This window comes from Ranitomeya variabilis, chromosome 2, assembly GCF_051348905.1.
Source record: "Ranitomeya variabilis isolate aRanVar5 chromosome 2, aRanVar5.hap1, whole genome shotgun sequence".
In the NCBI taxonomy this organism is placed as follows: domain Eukaryota; kingdom Metazoa; phylum Chordata; class Amphibia; order Anura; family Dendrobatidae; genus Ranitomeya; species Ranitomeya variabilis.
Window position 1 is genome coordinate 865,888,217 of NC_135233.1, and position 16,371 is coordinate 865,904,587.

A 16,371-nucleotide genomic window follows, 5' to 3' on the forward strand; every position below is an offset into this window, starting at 1 on the left:
GTCATGAGATAAGAGAAAAAAGACACAGACAATGAATAAAATATTAAAAACAACAATGCAGAAAAATAGCACCACTCAACCGGCGCTTAAAATGCGCTAAGCTCGACCAATGTCTACAGAAATGGGGCATAGCTAATGTTTTCATTTAATCCTGCTGGGTGGACAGTTTTTAGAACCCAGATCCATCTTGATTCCATTTGGGATAGACGTTGGAAGGTACCGCCTCCCCGAATACCCACTTCCAATAAATCAATACCCTTCACTCTCAAAAGGCTTGCGTCGCAATCATGGAATTTCTTAAAGTGGCGCGGCAGTGTCTTTAATGTCGAGATATCATTGACGGTAGCTGCCGCACCAATACCCAACACATGTTCCCTAACTCTTGTCTTAAGATGTCTTGTTGTCATGCCAATGTAAATTTTGTTGCATGGACAGACAGCATAATACATGACATTCTTACTAATACAAGTAATCCGTTTTCTGATGGTATATTGACGAGAACCATCAGAGTTAGAGAACATGCGGGTACACTCAATATTAGGACATGCAACACAGCGGCCGCATGGACTGCACCCTACATCTCCTGTAAAAGTATCCAAAAAGGTTCTACTCGGCATCCCCGTGTAGTGGCTATGCACCAGGATATCTCGTAGATTCCTGGAGCGTCTGACTGCAATGCCGACATTTTTGGGAAGATACCGGGCCACTATAGGATCAGCCCTCAATACATGCCAGGATCTAGCCAACATATGTCTCATAAGGGGAAACTGTGAATTATAATTTGTCACGAATCTGACAATATCGTGCTCCTTCCGGGTTCTTTTTTCATACAGTAGAGTATGTCTAGAAGTATATTTCGCCCTGTTAAAGGCCTTTTTAACACTCCGTTTACTGTATCCACGTGACAATAGTCTCCCCTTAAGATCCTCGGCCTGCAGAAAAAAAGCCCTATCAGTTGAGCATAATCTTTGGAGACGTAAGAACTGTCCCGTTGGGATTGCTTGTATGACATGATCAGAGTGTGATGAGGAGGCATGCAATAACTATGGGGGCTCCTTTTGCCCCGGCTTATGCCAACCTGTTCCTGGGGCTGTGGGAGAGGGACCTCCCCCTGCCGGATCATGAGTCGTCGATGGGTCGCGTCCTCTTTTGGGCGCGGTACATCGACGACATATTCATGATCTGGCAGGGTTCCGTGCAAAGCCTCCATGATTTTATGTAGTCATTGAATACCAATAATTTGAATATTGCACTGACCTATAGATCAGATAACGATAGTATGGAATTTTTGGATGTTTTGATTAAGAGAGATGACTGGGGAGAATTGCAGACAGACATCTTTCGTAAGCCCACATCCACAAATTCGTTATTGCATGCCTCCTCATCACACCCTGATCATGTCATACAAGCGATCCCAACGGGACAGTTCTTACGTCTCCGAAGATTATGCTCAACTGATAGGGCTTTTTTTCTGCAGGCCGAGGATCTTAAGGGGAGACTATTGTCACGTGGATATAGTAAATGGAGTGTTAAAAAGGCCTTTAACAGGGCGAAATATACTTCTAGACATACTCTACTGTATGAAAAAAGAACCCGGAAGGAGCACGATATTGTCAGATTCATGACAAATTATAATTCACAGTTTCCCCTTATGAGACATATGTTGGCTAGATCCTGGCATGTATTGAGGGCTGATCCTATAGTGGCCCGGTATCTTCCCAAAAATGTCGGCATTGCAGTCAGACGCTCCAGGAATCTACGAGATATCCTGGTGCATAGCCACTACACCGGAAAGCCGAGTAGAACCTTTTTGGATACTTTTACAGGAGATGTAGGGTGCAGTCCATGCGGCCACTGTGTTGCGTGTCCTAATATTGAGCGTACCCGCATGTTCTCTAACTCTGATGGTTCTCGTCAATATACCATCAGAAAACGGATTACTTGTATTAGTAAGAATGTCATCTATTATGCTGTCTGTCCATGCAACAAAATTTACATTGGCATGACAACAAGACATCTTAAGACAAGAGTTAGGGAACATGTGTTGGGTATTGGTGCGGCAGCTACCGTCAATTATATCTCGACATTAAAGACACTGCCGCGCCACTTTAAGAAATTCCATGATTGCGACGCAAGCCTTTTGAGAGTGAAGGGTATTGATTTATAGGAAGTGGGTATTCGGGGAGGCGTGTTGTGTATCCGCTTTTTGGGCTCCCCTGGTGGTTGCTGGTGGTACTGGTGACTTGTTTGCACTTTGCTTCTTCTGTTCACCTGCTTCCATCAGTGTTTGGGAGTTTCCTATTTAGCCTTGCTCTCCAGTCATTTCCTTGCCGGTCATCATTGTAACCAGAGCCTTCGGTTGCATGTTCCTGCTACTAGTCTGCTGATCAGCTAAGTGGACTTTGTCCTTTTGTTTTGTACCTTTTGTCCAGTTTGCAGTTTTTGTAATTCTCTGTAGCTGGAAGCTCTTGCGGGCTGAAATTGCCACTCCTGTGTCATGAGTTGACACAGGAGTCTTAAAGTAATTTCAGGATGGTTTTTGAAAGGGTTTTCAGTTGACCGTGAAGTCCTCTTTTGTATCCTTCTGCTATCTAGTAAGTGGACCTCTCTTTGCTAAATCTACTTTCATACTGTGTATGTCTTTTCCTCTTAATTCACCGTTATTACATGTGGGGGGCTGCTATCATCTTTTGGGGTATTTCCCTAGAGGTAAGCCAGGTCTGTTTCTTCCTCTACCAGGCGTAGTTAGTCCTCCGGCTGGCGCGTGGCATATAGGAAGCCGTAGGTATGCTCCCTGGCTACTGTTAGTTGTGTGGTAGATTTAGCTCACGGTCAACTCGAGTTTCCATCACCCGAGAGCTCGTTCGTTACTTATATGTTTCTTACGTTCCCTTGCCATTGGGAACCATGACAGAGGCGGTACCTTCCAACGTCTATCCCAAATGGAATCAAGATGGATCTGGGTTCTAAAAACTGTCCACCCAGCAGGATTAAATGAAAACATTAGCTATGCCCCATTTCTGTAGACATTGGTCGAGCTTAGCGCATTTTAAGCGCCGGTTGAGTGGTGCTATATTTCTGTATTGTTGTTTTTAATATTTTATTCATTGTCTGTGTCTTTTTTCTCTTATCTCATGACTTGTTTTTTAGTTTTTCCTAGTTTTGATTGTGGCCTTATTCCCTGAGGTGGGTTGTGATGGAAGTTAGCTGCCGGATATTGGACACCTATATGAAAGACCGTGATTTTCCCTTTGGAAGAAGGCCAAGAACTGTTTTATCCAAAGGACATTGTATTTATATTCACGTTTCCATTGTAATACTCCATATGAAGTTATTTACATTCTCTGATACTATGATGCCATTATACTAATTTTGAGATTAATATCTTGTGAAATTACATTTTTTATTATTGTAGCATTATGCCTATGTATATGGGTAATCTATATGGGATCATAAAGCATTGTTAAGTGTGTGCATCTTTATTAAATCTAGGTATCTTGGCACTTTTTGTGTGTGGATATATATATTATATCTTCTCGGTGATGGTCCATTTCTCTTCCTATGGGTTGCTGGCGGGGTGTATTATGCCCCCCTTCAGGGCACTGCCCTTTGATACCATGTATGTGACCATTATCATTCGGTGCTGCGGTATGGTCACCGCATTTATACTTACACTCATTTTCTGTGATTATCCAGAGTCCTCTGCGCAGGCGCTGGTCCTGGTCTCTGCCGGGTGGTTGGTGGTCACGTGGGGCCCCCGTGATCATCTTTCCCCATTGGAGGTTCTCGGCGAGCGCCGGCGTCGTGGGTTGCTATGACTGCATTAAATGACTTCCGGTATCGCGGGTAATCACTTCCGGTGGTGCGTCTTTGGTATGTGCATTCCGGCAGGTACTAGCATCATAGATTGTCATGGTGATGCCGTATTACTTCCGGCATTGCGGCACTATCACTTCCGGGTGCAACCCTTTTTAAGCACATTCCACAATCTAACTAATGCCCCCTGACGAAGGTTTTTAACCGAAACGCGCATTGGGGTGGAGGCGTGCTCCAGGCGGGTTGGACCACATTGCGGTGGGTATTATTCCGGTCCTACTATACATCTTCACTCTTTGCTGCATGTGTTATGGTTTAATATTATAGCGGCGGTATTGCGGACATGTGTTATCATTAATTCCACCGTTTTTTGTTATGCAATGTCCATTGGATTGGGACTTTATTGTGGATGGGGACCCATTGCCAGTGGCTGTGGGTATATGTATTCCCCCATGATTAGGGTTATTTAGATCCACTGTCTCTGGGTTGCCTACCAATTATTGGTATTAGACTCTGTATATATTTCTAGTAACTGTTATGATCCCAGTGGCTGGGGATCACAGGAAATACCAGCTAAGTTAATAGGCAAAGAACAAGCTCTAGGGAGGTGGTAACTGGACTGGCCGCAAATCTGATCCTATCCAAACACACTAAAGGTAGCCGGTGAACGTACCTAAAATCCTGGACGTCTCGACGCAGCCTGAGAAACTGACTACCCCTAAAGAGAAAGCAAGACCTCACTTGCCTCAAGAGAAATAACCCCAAAGATATAGGAAGCCCCCAACAAATAATAACGGTGAGGTAAGGAGAAAAGACACACGTAGGAATGAAAACAGATTCAGCAAATGAGGCCCGCTAATACTAGATAGCAGAAAACAGATAGAGAACTGTGCGGTCAGCAAAAAACCCTACCAAAATATCCACGCTGAGAATTCAAGACCCCCACACCAACTAACGGTGTGGGGGGGAGAAACTCAGCCCCCTAGAGCTACCAGCAAGCTGGGAAATCACATATTAGCAAGCTGGACAAGAAACATATTGAACACAGATGATCAAAAAATGAACAAAACGGAAACTTAGCTTCTCTTGAAGAGACTGGTAGCAAGAAAGTCAGAAGGAATCAGAATAGCACTGAATACATTGACAGCAGGCATGGACTGAGAGTCCAAGTGAGCTTAAATAGAAAACCAGCCCACAGATAACGAGAAAGCTGATGCCAGTCACAACCTGCAGAAAGACAGCACTCACACAGTACCACTTGTGACCACAAGAGGGAGCCCAGAAATAGAGTTCACAACAGTACCCCTCCCCTTGAGGAGGGGTCACCAAACCCTCATCAAGACCCCCAGGGCGATCAGGATGAGCCGCATGGAAGGCACGAACCAAATCGGCCGCATGAACATCAGAGGCGACAACCCAGGAATTATCCTCCTGACCATAGCCCTTCCACTTAACCAAATACTGAAGCCTCCATCTGGAAATATGAGAATCCAAGATCTTCTCCACCACGTACTCCAATTCGCCCTCAACCAGCACCGGAGCAGGAGGCTCAACAGAAGGAACCACAGGCACCACATACCTCCGCAACAAAGACCTATGGAACACATTATGAATGGCAAACGATGCTGGGAGGTCCAAACGAAAAGACACGGGGTTAAGGATTTCCAAAATCTTATAAGGACCGATGAAGCGAGGCTTGAATTTAGGAGAGGAAACCTTCATAGGAACATACCGAGAAGACAGCCATACCAAATCCCCAACACGAAGTCGGGGACCAACACCGCGACGGCGGTTGGCAAAGCGCTGAGCCTTCTCCTGTGACAACTTCAAATTGTCCACCACATGGTTCCAAATCTGCTGCAACCTATCCACCACAGAATCCACCCCAGGACAGTCAGAAGGCTCAACCTGACCCGAGGAAAAACGAGGATGAAAACCAGAATTGCAGAAAAAAGGCGAAACCAAAGTAGCAGAACTAGCCCGATTATTAAGGGCAAACTCGGCCAATGGCAAAAAAGTCACCCAATCATCCTGATCAGCAGAAACAAAACATCTTAAATAAGTTTCCAACGTCTGATTAGTTTGCTCGGTTTGGCCATTCATCTGAGGATGGAAGGCCGACGAAAAAGACAAATCAATGCCCATCTTAGCACAAAAAATCCGCCAAAATCTGGACACAAACTGGGATCCTGCTGTACTGTTATGATCTCAGTGGCTGGGGATCACAGGAAATACCAGCTAATTTAATAGGCAAAGAACAAGCTCTAGGGAGGTGGTAACTGGACTGGCCGCAAATCTGATCCTATCCAAACACACTAAAGGTAGCCGGTGATTGTACCTAAAATCCTGGACGTCTCGACGCAGCCTGAGAAACTGACTACCCCTAAAGAGAAAGCAAGACCTCACTTGCCTCAAGAGAAATAACCCCAAAGATATAGGAAGCCCCCAACAAATAATAACGGTGAGGTAAGGAGAAAAGACACACGTAGGAATGAAAACAGATTCAGCAAATGAGGCCCGCTAATACTAGATAGCAGAAAACAGATAGAGAACTGTGCGGTCCGCAAAAAACCCTACCAAAATATCCACGCTGAGAATTCAAGACCCCCACACCAACTAACGGTGTGGGGGGGAGAAACTCAGCCCCCTAGAGCTACCAGCAAGCTGGGAAATCACATATTAGCAAGCTGGACAAGAAACATATTGAACACAGATGATCAAAAAATGAACAAAACGGAAACTTAGCTTCTCTTGAAGAGACTGGTAGCAAGGTAGTCAGAAGGAATCAGAATAGCACTGAATACGTTGACAGCAGGCATGGACTGAGAGTCCAAGTGAGCTTAAATAGAAAACCAGCCCACAGACAACGAGACAGCTGATGCCAGTCACAACCTGCAGAAAGACAGCACTCACACAGTACCACTTGTGACCACAAGAGGGAGCCCAGAAATAGAGTTCACAACAAGTAACCCCATGTTTCATGCCTCCCGTCAATGTTGTTATATGGCACTAATCTGCTCGTGTGCTATTTATCTCCTCTAGCTACCTGATGTCAGCTTTTAATATTTGTGATAAATAAAGTTTTGTTATTCTTATATTATTCCTTAGACTGCGTATCATCTGTTCTCTGTGAAATGGTTACATTAAGGTACGTTCCAAATATAAACCAATGACAGTCCAAATTATGTGTTTTCTGACATGTATTTTTGGGGTATTTTCCTTTCTTTAGCGTAACCACACCATAAAAAGAATAGATTGTAATGTTTTTTGTGTTTGTTTTTATTACAGGTTTCTGGCAACCGGAGAGTTTATCATCCCTCCACTTCCAATACTGGCTTGGAATATCCGCCCTGTCCGGAACAGTTGCGGACACCTGCCGGGCTTTGTGGAATGTACTCCGGGATGAGTTTATACCCCTACCCACCGTCGACATGTGGCTTGAAATTGCGGAAATATTCTGGAGTGTGTGATTTCCCCAACTGTTTAGGAGCGGTGGATGGAAAGCACATTTGCATTATCAAACCAGCCAGAACAGGATCGGAGTACTTCAATTACAAAAAATATTTTTCTGTTGTGCTCATGGCAATAGCTGATGCGAACTGTCGCTTCATCGCCGTGGACATTGGAGCTTTTGGCCGTGGCAACGATTCCCAGACTTTCAAGAACTCGGATATGGGCCGCCGTGTGTATGGCAACAATTTCAATTTTCCCCCGCCCCAACCTCTCCCCAACACTCAAGGTCCACCGATGCCATTTGTTATGGTTGGGGATGAGGCCTTTCAGATGTGTGAAAACCTACTGAAGCCCTATTCCAGTTGGGACTTGAACCACACTAGAAGGATCTTTAACTACAGACTGACCAGGGCCCGAAGAACAGTAGAGTGTACCTTTGGCATTCTGGTCGCTAAATGGCGCATTCTTGCATCAGCCATAAATCTAAAAGTGGAAACAGTCGACGAGGTGGTCAAAGCCTGTGTTGTTCTGCATAATTATATAATGGTTAAGGAGCAACCCAACATTGAACTGGATGAACCAGTTGCACACCCACTGCCTGATTTCCAGCATCACCCGCTGCGGTCAACTGCAGCAGTTGGTCTCATGCGGGACTAATTTGCTGCCTTTTTTGATTCAGATATTGGACGTTTGTCATGGCAGGACAATGTTGTGTAAATGTCCTGTTGTAATTCGATCTGTACCAGTAATTTTCTACAATGATAATAATATTTCTCATTAATAAAGTTTACTTTCGGTTGTGTTGACCGTGTCTCCTATCTTTTTCCTCTCCAAATCAAGGCTGTCCTAAAACTGGCAGTATTTGATCTGTATGTAATATCAGTTTTTGTAATCCAAAACCAGGAGTGGGTGATAAAGGCAGAGGTGCTAGTTATTATGTTAATATCATAATTTAACTCTAATTGTTCCACTCCTTGTTTTGGCATACAAATACTGATATAAAACACTGGCCACATACTGCTAGTGTTATGGCAGCCATGTTGCTTTATTGGTAAGTTTGTTGACGTCATTGCGTCCTGATTCTGTTCTGCTGTATCCATTGGACACAAACTGAAGAGACAATGACTGTCACACTATCTATACTCATCAAGTCAGGTGTCAGAAATAATGAATTCATGATGTACATATCACAGCCTCATGAATTCACTATTTCTGACACCTGTGCAGGTGAGCATAGATATGCAGTGTGTGACCACCATTGTCCCCTCAATTTGTGTGTAATAGATTATGTATAAAGAATAGTGTTGAGCATTCCGATACCGCAAGTATCGGGTATCGGCCGATACTTGCGGGTATCGGAATTTCGATACCGAGATCCGATACTTTTGTGGTATCGGGTATCGGTATCGAAACAACATTAATGTGTAAAATAAAGAATTAAAATAAAAAATATTGCTATACTCACCTCTCCGACGCAGCCTGGACCTCACCGAGGGAACCGGCAGCGTTCTTTGCTTAAAATGCGCGCTTTTCCTTCCTTCCGTGACGTCACGGCTTCTGATTGGTCGCGTGCCGCCCATGTGACCACGACGCGACCAATCACAGCAAGCCGTGACGTAATTTCAGGTCCTGAATGCAGAAATAGGCATTCAGGACCTGAAATTACGTCACGGCTTGCTGTGATTGGTCGCGTCGCGGTCACATGGGCGGCACGCAACCAATCACAAGCCGTGACGTAATTTTAAAAATGCGCGCGTTTCCTGCCTCCCGTGACGTCACGGCTTGTGATTGGTCGCGTCGCCCATGTGACCGCGACGCGACCAATCACAAAGCCGGAACGTAATTTTAAAATACTGAATGCCTAGAAGGACCTGAAAATTACGTCACGGCTTGCTGTGATTGGTCGCGTCGCGGCCACATGGGCGGCACGCGAGCAATCAGAAGCCGTGACGTCACGGAAGGAAGGAAAAGCGCGCATTTTAAGCAAAGAACGCTGCCGGTTCCCTCGGTGAGGTCCAGGCTGCGTCGGAGAGGTGAGTATAGCAATATTTTTTATTTTAACTCTTTCTTTTACACATTAATATGGTTCCCAGGGCCTGAAGGAGAGTTTCCTCTCCTTCAGACCCTGGGAACCATCAGGGATACCGTCCGATACTTGAGTCCCATTGACTTGTATTGGTATCGGGTATCGGTATTGGATTAGATCCGATACTTTGCCGGTATCGGCCGATACTTTCCGATACCGATACTTTCAAGTATCGGACGGTATCGCTCAACACTAATAAAGAAGAGAAAATGGTGGTTATACAAGGCAGTTCTCTACTCAACAGGTCAGGTGTCATAACTAATGAGTTTTTTGACACCTGACCTGTTCAGTAGAGGTCTGCATTGTATTTCCATCATTTTCTCTTCAGACTGCCACACTAGGCACAGACAAAAAGAGATTATGGAGATACATGTAATATTTTTTGGCCCACCTCATATCTGTATACTAAAGACACACAAAGCTGCATTTTTTTTTTAACTACTGGAGATATGATGTGGCCCAAAAAGTAAGTGTGTGGCGAAGTTTCTTGGCGCACGGTGTGTATTGCCGGCGGCGGAAGACACAATAAACCAAACATAATTGTGGCAAATCAAACTTTTTTTATTTTGTAACAACCAAAAAATTTATTTACTGCGCTGGCTTGGGGTAGAGTGATTTAAACGGGGGGTGTGAAGCACTGAGGCCTGGCTAACCGTGGATGACGCAGAGGTGGCAGGAGAAGGGGCAATGAAACTAGAAGGGTCTGGAAGTTCGGGGATGGGGCTTGACACATGAGAGGCTTGAGACGCACTGGAAGGGTGAGACAAACCTGACATTACAGACACATTGGGAGGTGAAGGTGGAGGAATGCTAAGAGTCCTCTGGTTTTTTTTTGTGTGTTTTTTTCTTGGTTTGCCTGGTTGTGGGAGGTCTTGGTGGGCTCATATGGGGTGGTGTGGTGGCGGGTGACCTGTCAGGGTCCGGCTGCACTGTGCCAGAGTCCATAGTGCTCGTAGAGCGTGCAGCCATGCCAGAGTCCATAGTGCTTGTAGAGCGTGCAGCCATACCAGAGTCCATAGTGCTTGTAGAGCATGCAGCCATGCCAGAGTCCATAGTGCTCGTAGAGCGTGCAGCCATGCCAGAGTCCATAGTGCTCGTAGAGCGGAAGGCCATGCCAGAGTCCATAGCGCTTGTAGAGCGGAAGGCCATGTCAGGGTCCTGTTGCATCATGGTGGTGGCGGTACGGAAGGCCATGCCAGGGTCCTGCTCCATCGTGGTGGTGGCGGTACGGAAGGCCATGCCAGGTTCCTGCTGCATCATGGTGGTGGCGGTACGGAAGACCATGCCAGGGTCCTGCTGCATCGTGGTGGTGGCGGTACGCAAGGCCATGCCAGGGTCCTGCTGCATCGTGGTGTCAGTGGAGGAGGTCCAAGCAGGAGCAGCGGATGTCATGGTGGTGGCGGTGGGATGTCCAACTGCACTCGGCATGGTGGTGGTGCTGTAGTGGTGTCTGGCTGTGGAAGGAATTGAGGTGGCCGTGCAGTGGGATGCAGCAGAGGTCGGCATTGAGGTCAATCATGACAGTGACGGCACAGGTGGATATGCCGCCACTGTCTGCTGGAAATACCGACTCTGCTGCATAGCCTGCTCGTAAGCAGCATTGCAGGCCTGCATGACACTCAGCTGGAGATCAGGAGTAAGGTGTTCTGACATGACCTGCTCAATTAAAATTAAAAAAATGATGTGCTGGCCTCTGGAGGTCGGCTTTCACTTGATCAAGGCTTTTGCTGACCTCCTGGATACGTGCATTCAAGAGGTTATGTGAAACATCCACTTGGTCACCCAAAGCCTTGATTGCTTCGTGTAAAACCGAGCTCAAGTGCAAAAACTCAGGCATGAGTGATCTGTCCGAAGGCCTCTGCCGCTGCCGGGAGGAGCCCCCCAAAAAAGGGGCAGTGGAAGAGGACTGCGAAAGGGGAAGACATGATGGACCAGCTCCCTGGTCTCCAGATAGTGTGGCAGGTCCACTTGCTGCAGCGCTGCTGGGTGGCTGGGACGGATCCATGGCTGTCGGATGAAGGACCGCTCCAGAACCTGGGCCAACAGTAGTGCTGTATGTGCTGTGAAAAAAGGAAAAAGACAATTAATACCAAAAATTAACCAGACGCAAAATCCTGTGGAATATAAAAATACAGATTATGGCAATACAATACAACCAAATGCAAGGGGAAAATACTTACGTTCTCTGGGCAAGGACCAGTCTTAAAAATGCCAGAACGCGATGGTATTTGTATTTTCGGATGCTTGCTCCTGAACCCCTGGGAACACGGCTCTCTTGACACAGGTCCTTGTTGAAGCGGTCCTTCATCGAACGCCAACGTGTTTTGACTTTGGACACTGTAAAAAAAAAATTGTGGTCAGAAAAAGGACTTTTGGCCGTGCTCACACAACTGTGTGTGATGACAGAAACTCCTGAGAGTTTCTTTCATCACACACAGTCGAGTGAGCACGGCCAAGGTCTCTGCTGCTTCACACTGCAGTGCAATACTTACCAAATGCATTTTGGACCCGTGTCGGGGCGTTGTCCCAGCCATCCCACATCGCTTGGGCCACCTCATTCCATAAGCGCCGGATCGTGACGTTGTTTGAGTGCAGTGGATCCCGGGTGTCCCACAACGGGACTCGCTCCTGGACCAGGGAGATGAGGAGGTCATTCTCGATAAGATCATCCTCCCATTGTGAAACCTAAAAATTAAAGAAAGTCATTACAGTTTGCTCAATTAACATAAGGAAAAGAAAGAGAAAAGATGCTGAGAAATGGCATGAATCATGAATACTAAAGTCAACATACAAAAGGATTCCAGAAGAAAAAAGTAAAGTGGAAAGAAAGGAAGATTCAAGAATATTACACTGAGGACAGTCAGCCTTGTATACGTACCCGCTGCCGTCTTTCCACCGGACCTTGACTCCGCTGCTCCTGCCCTGTCTCAGCCGCAGTAGAAGAGCTCTAAAATAAAGAAAAAATCAAATTGTCACATGTCAATGTGACAGTGAATACTTACCAATCTGACGAGGCAAGTACTCACCTCACTGACATGCTCCACTTCCGACTGTCGTGGACGAAACTCCTCACCAGAAGAAGAATCCGAAGAAGACATTCTGATGCATGTAGAAAGAAAGAAATGCAAGAAATTAGGACATGTAGAGACAGAAAATAGAAAATAAAGGCATTGGCTAGGATTTACTCACATTGTTCTGAGGCTTGTTTGCTCCAAGGTGCTGTGGTCCGTCTGCTCTGCTTGGCTGTCCGCTGTGGGCCGTCTGCTCTGCTTGGCTGTCCACTGTGGTCCATCTGCTCTGCTTGGCTGTCTGCTGAGAAGTGACCTGCAACTGTCCACACCCTCCCTTTATCACCTTGATGGTGGGGGGTGGCTTATCAGTGTCTAGACATGTTTTTCTCAATTGAAACGCATGCGTTCAAGAACGCAACCAAACGCATGTGCTTGTAAACGCATGCGTTCATATAGACAGCAATGTGTTTTTTTGTTGCAAACCTTGCGCAATCGACCGCATGCATTTCCAGGTGGCAAATAGACGCTTCTAAAAATGACTACATGTTGCATTTCCGCGCCAAGCCGCAAACGACGAGACGACGCATGCGTCGTCAAACGCGGCAAAACGCGAACAAACAAAAACGCATGCGTCGATAATGTTAAATATAGGAATATACAACGCATGCGGTTATATGCAGTACAAACGCTGCGGTCACAACCGCAAATGTAAAACCAGCCTTACTGCAACAGATACACCACATGCGTCCTTCAGGAACAGCTGATTAGTTGCTTAATGTTGCCACAGAGGGATCCGGGTGATCATTCATGAAAAACAGTGCAGTCCAAAGTAACAAAGAAAGTTGAGAGCACTCACCATCCGTAAAATTTTCAATCCTTTATTGTGACATAAGAGTCTGCAGCAGGGAGACAAGGGAGAACGTGTACTGCAATCGGACCACGGCCGTTTCACGTACCTGTGCTTCAATGGGTCCTCAACGGGACCCGTTGAAGCACAGGTGCGCGAAACAGCCGTCGTCCGATTGCAGTACACATTCTCCCTTGTCTCCCTGCTGCTGACTCTTATGTCACAATAAAGGATTGAAAATTTTACGGATGGTGAGTGCTCTCAAATTTCTTTGTTACTTTGGACAAGAATAGAGGAGGCTGGGTTTTTCTAAAGTTGGGAAATTTGCATCACCTGACCTTTCCTAACGATGATGGTGAACAAGCCATAACAAATCTCCAAGGGTGTCTAAACTTTTGCATCCATCCATTTTCATTTTTGTAATTCTTTAACCCCTTTATGGCCTATGACGTACCTATGAATCATAGGTTGCCTCACTCACTTTGATGTGCGCTCTGGCAATCTGCGGCTGTTAGCATGTTAACATGCTGCTGTTAATCTCTGGTTACGCCATTTAAAATGCGTGCACTGGAAGCGTGTCACAAACCACACCCAAAGGCACCCTAGCACATGATTATGGGGCGCTGATGGAAAACCCAGTGCTAGTCATTGTCCAGTGGCTGGCGTTAATAGCAGGTGATCATTTTTGCTACACATAGCAGGGCTTCAGCACAAGCGATCAGAAGATTGAAGCTTCAAGTCTCTTAAGGAAACAATTGAAACAATGAAAAAGTAAAAAAAAAATGTAAAAAAATATATATAAAAGATCAAATCACCCCCTCATTCAAAATAAAACAATAAAAAAAATCAAAAATAAACATATTTGGTGTTGATGAGTTCAGAAACGCCTGACCTATCAAAATATATAAAAAATTAATCCGATCGGTAAACGGCGTAACGAAGAAAAAAGTAGAATGCCAGAATTATGTTTTTTTTGGTTGCAATATTGTAACAAAATGACAGGTGATCATCGTATCTAGCTTAAAAAGGTATCAATAAAAATGTTAGCTCGGCAAGCAAAAAATAAGCCAGCCCCTGATCCTGAAAAATTAAGACACTGTGGGTCTCGGAAAAGTGCACCATTTTTTTTTTTTTACAAACTTGGATTTTTTTCCACCACTTAAATAAATAAAAACCTATACATGTTTGGCATTTTTGAATCATAATGATCTGGAGAATCATAATGGCAGGTCAGTATTAGAGATAGTGAATATGGTAAAAAACAACAACCCAGAAACAATTGTAGAATTTCACTTTTTTGCAATTTCACCGCACTTGGAATTTTTTCCCCCTTCTCCAGTACAATATATGGTAAAATCAATGGAGTTGTTCAAAATTGCCATTTTGACAGAAAATTAAAAATGTATGGCTCTGGGAAGAAGGGGAGCGAAAAACGATAGCGCAAAAATTAGAAAGGCGGTGAAAGGGTTAAAGTGTAAAAGATGACTATATATATATATATATATATATATATATATATATATATATATACATATATATATATATGTATACGCTGCTCAAAAAAATAAAGGGAACACTAAAATCCCACATCCTAGATATCACTGAATGAACTATTCCAGTTGTAAATCTTTATTCATTACATAATGGAATGTGTTGAGAGCAATAAAACCTAAAAATTATCGACGTAAATCACAACTAATATCCCACGGAGGTCTGGAGTTGGAATGTTGCTCAAAATCAAAGTGGAAAATGAAGTTACAGGCTGATCCAACTTCAGTGGAAATGCCTCAAGACAAGGAAATTATGCTCCGTAATGTGTGTGTGGCCTCCTCATGCATATATGACCTCCCTACAATGCCTGGGCATGCTCCTAATGAGGCGGCGGATAGTCTCTTGAGTGATCTCCTCCCAGACCTGGACTAAAGCTTTCGCCAACTCCTGGACAGTCTGTGGTGCAACGTGACGTTGGTGGATGGGGCGAGACATGATGTCTCTGATGTGTTAAATCGGATTCAGGTCTGGGGGATGGGCGGGCCAGTCCATAGCTTCAATGCCTTCATTTTGCAGGAACTGCTGACACACTCCAGCCACATGAGGTCTGGCATTGTCCTGCATTAGGAGGACCCAGGGCCAACTGCACCAGCATATGGTCTCACAAGGGGTCTGAGGATCTCATTTCAGTACCTAATGGCAGTCAGGCTACCTCTGGCGAGCACATGGAGGGCTGTGCGGCCCTCCAAAGAAATGCCAGCCCACACCATTACTGACCTACTGCCAAATCGGTCATGCTGAAGGATGTTGCAGGCAGCAGATCGCTCTCCACGGCGTCTCCAGACTCTGTCACGTCTGTCACATGTGCTCAGTGTAAACCTACTTTCATCTGTGAAGAGCACAGGGCGCCAGTGGTGAATTTGCCAATCCTGTTGTTCTGTGGAAAATGCCAAGCGTCCTGCATGGTGTTGGGCTGTGAGCACAACCCCCATCTGTGGATCTCAGGCACTCAGACCATCCTCATGGAGTCGGTTTCTAACAGTTTGTGCAGACACATACACATTTGTGGCCTGCTGGAAGTCATTTTGCAGGGCTCTGGCAGTGCTCATCCTGTTCCTCCTTGCACAAAGGCTGAGGTGGCGGTCCTGCTGCTGGGTTGTTGCCCTCCTACGGCCCCCTCCATGTCTCCTGGTATTGCCTCCAGCCTCTGGACACTACGCTGACAGACACAGCAAACCTTCTTGCCACAGCTCCCATTGATGTGCCATCCTGGATGACCTGCACTACCTAAGCCACTTGTGTGGATTGTAGAGTCCATCTCATGCTACCTGTCATGGTTCCCAATGGCAAGGGAACGTAAGAAACATATAAATAACGAACGAGCTCTCGGGTGATGGAAACTCGAGTTGACCGTGAGCTAAATCTACCACACAACTAATAGTAGCCAGGGAGCATACCTACGGCTTCCTAAATGCCACGCGCCAGCCGGAGGACTAACTACGCCTGGTAGAGGAAGAAACAGACCTGGCTTACCTCTAGTGAAATTCCCCAAAGATGATAGCAGCCCCCACATATATTAACGGTGATTTCAGGGGAAAAGACATACACAGTATGAAAGTAGATTTAGCAAAGAGAGGTCCACTTACTAGATAGCAGAAGGATACAAA